The following is a 4,609-nucleotide window of genomic DNA, read 5'->3' as shown; positions in this document are numbered from 1 at the left end:
GTCAAACTGGCAGAAATACGAACTATCAAAACAGTGGGAAATGGGATTCCCCACACCATGAGCATAGCAGGGGATTTGTATGTATTTTTTGGTACCCACCTTCCAGGAAATTGGTTGACTCATTAAAATTCGATCAGGGGCTATTTTCCCGTGCGCCATCTTCTGACACAGGATTTCGGGAAACTGAAATATTCTTCTGTCAGCAGAATGTGCCACTAACTTATTCGTATTAAAATCATTTTCTCCACTTGTTTCATTCTCCCTAGTTCGGTGCCTAAGGTGATCTGGCCAGTGTTCATCCAGAAGGAGAATTTGCATGGTTGTTAGCGCTAAAGCTTCCGCTCGGTTACTCCCTCTTTGATTCCGGAGGAGTCTGGGCTTTGCCCATCTTTCCTCTGATGCCTTCTTTGTTTCACTCACAGCCCTAGCCTGGGGTTGCCCTCCGGGATGGCTCCTTGGCAACCTTAGGATTCCCATCCTAGTCACGCTTAATTGGTTCAGTGTTCCCCCTGCAGTTCCTCAGCTTTTCTTCTTTATGCTCTTAATGCAAGAAACATCTTACTAATTTAAAGCCCTACTCTGAGTCTATGGGTATTATTACTACTTCTATAAGTCATGACAATTTGATATGTGGGAAAAGGTATTTCAATATTCTTTTTAATTCCTTTGATAAGTACACTGCTTGATTTTTTTTTTTTTTTTTTGAGAGGTAGAGTTACAGACAGTGAGAGGGACAGAGAGAGAGAGGTCTTCCATCCGCTGTTTCACCCCCCAAATGGCTGCAACAGTTGGAGCTGAGCTGATCTGATCCGAAGCCAGGAGCCAGGAGCTTCTTCCAGGTCTCTCACTTGGGTGCAGCGGCCCAAGGACTCGGGCCATCTTCTACTGCTTTCCCAGGCCATGGCAGAGATCGGAAGAGGAGCAGCCAGGACTAGAACCAGCACCCACATGATGCTGGTGCCGCAGGCAGAGGATTAACCTACTGTGCCATGGCGCCAGCCCCTGCTGATTCTTTTAATTCCTCCTGAGAGTTGTTTGTTTTTATCGGCCTAACTTTTCATTGGAATGTAAGAGTATTATCAGTTTTTACCTCCTCTTTATTTACTAAGTGGATTGAATTCAAATCAAACATAAATTTTTCTAATTTTCACTTTATATATAGATTAACATGTACAAGTTTTAAAATTTTATGCAGTCAAATTCATTGTTCTTTGATACTTCAATTTTTCCATTGCTTTTGTGTACTCTATGTCAGCTTGGTTATTTATAGTTACCCCTTTTTTAATATTTTTAGTTTTGATTTTAAGAGGTGATTAAATATTTGTCATCAAAAGAAAAAACAAAAACAAAACAAACAGAAGCCTCATCTTTTGGGAATGGGGAGGCTGAGGTTTCCATTACCACCATGTACTCTCGAAGGTTGTATTTTCTTCTTTTTGGAAATCTTATGTGCAAAATAGCAATCCTATCCACCTGTGACTTAAATAAGAGGACATTTATTGTGTAAAATATATATTGCTTAAACTCAAAATATTCTTCCTTCAAATGGTATACAACATAAGTGTCACTGGGTACTAAGTTTCCAGCCTTGAATCAGTATACACCTGATCTTTGTCTCTGACGTTTCATGATCTTGGACTGGCCTCTAACTTTTAGGGGACCCTGGGAACTGGGAGACAGATGCAGGAGAAATGACATTGAGTTAGATTCCTTAACCTCAGAATTTACATTCCACTTACTTATTTTTTCTTTTTGTACTCCAGTCCTTCTAGTTATTACAGAAACAGAGGCTGCCACTCTTGTATCCATCATGTTGAGCACTTGATACAACTGCTGTTTCTTCCCCATTGAAGTGATTGCAGAAACATGAACACTGCTAGAGAAGAATTAACAGAAAATTACTCTAACAAATCTGCAAGGGTGAGAGAAGACTCAAGATTCCCTTTTGACTGCTGTATTATTGAGAAAAAATTGAAAACAGGCTATATACACATCAATAAAGAAAGCCTTGAAAATTGCAGCACATTCAAAGTGTGGAATATAATAGAGGCATTTTATTAGTTTGAAAAAAATCATTTCCAATTGATTTGGAGTTGATCATAAGATGAAAAAACCAAGTAAAAGAAATATATGTAATATAATTCTATTTTTATAGAACAAGTCAACAAATCTTTCCCACCACATATTGGTCTATGTGTATACATGTACATGCACATGTGTGAGCATACATACAAGGTGAGCACGAAGAACAAGATGGCATCAGGTTGTTAATGAAGAGGAACCAGAGAGCAGGATGGGGTGAGTTATTCATTGAAGAGAGAGAGGAGAAGGGAGCATATGGAAAACAATTAACAAGCAAACAGTTACAAAAGACCCATTCTATTCAAAAGGAAGGTGTCCATAACAAGAACTGCGTATCTGCTATGATCATTTATATAAAAGTAACTGTGTGTGCACAATGTGGAAAGCGCAGCATGAAAGATGGTGACTGTGATGGTGGGTGTTTCATGAACAGTATCAACTGATAGTTTTTTCTATCCCTCATATGTTATATATATATCACTTTTTTAACATATATATATGTTATATATATATCACTTTTTGGAGCTGAAATATTTTATGCCTGGCGTGTTATTTATGTAGTTAGAGAAAATTCAAAATGTTACTGTTATTAGAAAGAAAAGCACCTGTTACTTTTATTTCAGGTGGCATCTCCCATTCTCCATGTGTAGTTCTCATAGTTATTAAATTATTTATCCTCAGAAATGAGGCTCAGAAAGAGATGTCATGATTTCATTTTTTTAAACTTTTATTTAATGAATATAAATTTCCAAAGTACAGCTTATGGATTACAATGGCTTTCCCCTCCCATAACTTCTCTCTCACCCGCAACCCTCCCCTCTTCTGCTCTCTCTCCCCTTCCATTCACATCAAGATTCATTTTCAATTATCTTTATATACAGAAGATCAATTTAGTATATATTAAGATTTCAACAATTTGCACCCACACAGAAACACAAAGTGTAAAATACTGTTTGAGTACTAATTATAGCATTAAATCACAATGTACAGCACATTTAGGGCAGAGATCCTACATGAGGAGTAAGTGCACAGTGACTCCTGTTGTTGACTTAACAAATTGACACTCTTGTTTATGGCATCAGTAATCACCCTAGGCTCTTGTCAAGAGTTGCCAAGGCTATGGAAGCCTTTTGAGTTCGCCGACTTCGAACTTACTCAGACAAGGCCATGGTCAAAGTGGTAGTTCTCTCCTCCCTTCAGAAAAAGGTATCTCCTTCTTTGATGGCCCCGTTCTTTCTACTGGGATCTCACTCGCACAGATCTTTCATATAGGGTTGTGGTTTTTTTGTTGTTTTTTTGTTTTGTTTTGTTTTGTTTTTTGTTTGTTTGTTTTTTGCCAGGGTGTCTTGGCTTTCCATGCCTAAAATACTCTCATGGGCTCTTCAGCTAGATCTGAATGCATTAAGGGCTGATTCTGAAGCCAGAGTGCTATTTAGGACATCTGCCATTCTATGAGTCTGCTGTGTACCCTGCTTCCCATGTTGGATCATTCTCTCCCTTTTTTATTCTATCAGTTATTATTTGCATACACTAGTCTTGTTTATGTGATCCCTTTGGATGTCATGATTTCTGTACCACACACCCTCGTTGGGCAGATTTGGCATGGATGTAGCATGAGGGTAGCTGCCAGTGTGAGTGGCCCCCATGGAGTGGTTTACAAGTTAAAGAGACCCACTAAAGTTGGCTCTGACTCTGGGAAGAAGTCAGAATGTGAATACTCTGGTCCTGGTCACAAACGCCAAGGCAGCTGGTACAGAGTCTGCTACCTGCTTGAATAGGCTTGAAGGAAAGGAGGGCACCATGAGGTAAGGCTTCCTGGGAGTTACCTTACCAGAACCAGGTCCCGGAACACAGGCTGCACTTGATTAAGAAAAAATAGAATCAGAATTTTCCAGAAGCAGACAAGAACATGAGAAAAGACATGAAGGACTTCCTTGAACCTCAATTATAGCTAACCCACAACAGTTTAGATATTACTGTCTTTCACTGTGAGATATTTTGCACTTATGCAATTAATTCTAAGTATGATTCACCCTCCTTTGCCAGGCTTATTAATCATCTAATGGGTTTTGTGTTAGAAGGAAGTTCCTTGCTCTTTTCACAGGGTGGACCTTCCCAGGGCTAATTTGGGTTGGAAAATCCTAAGAGATTATTGTTCATAATGAAACTAAGATGTGAAACTGGAGCCCACGAAGCACCACAGTTCTGAGGAAGGATCTCTCTTTGTTATCCATGTTTGTTGAGGTACGTTATATAACCATTGTGGGTAGAGGGAATTCCACTTATGATTTAGGAAAGCTGGACCCAAATGGCTTCATTCTGTTCCATGTGTGTGTGTGTGTCCTTGTCTCCATCCTTTCCCTGGATCATCCCCCACAACTTCCTTCTTCCTATATGATTCTCCCACAAAACCCACATGGTTTACTTCTTGTTAAGATACTGGCAAAGAAAGGCATCCACAGGTAGTATGGGGCTCCCAGAGGAAGATCAGCTGCTCAAAAAACTATCTCCCTCACAGACTAGCCAG

This window comes from Oryctolagus cuniculus, chromosome 1 (genome assembly GCF_051225735.1).
Source record: "Oryctolagus cuniculus isolate XC-2025 breed Fujian yellow rabbit chromosome 1, ASM5122573v1, whole genome shotgun sequence".
In the NCBI taxonomy this organism is placed as follows: Eukaryota; Metazoa; Chordata; class Mammalia; order Lagomorpha; family Leporidae; genus Oryctolagus; species Oryctolagus cuniculus.
Note: the sequence above shows the minus strand (reverse complement) of the source record.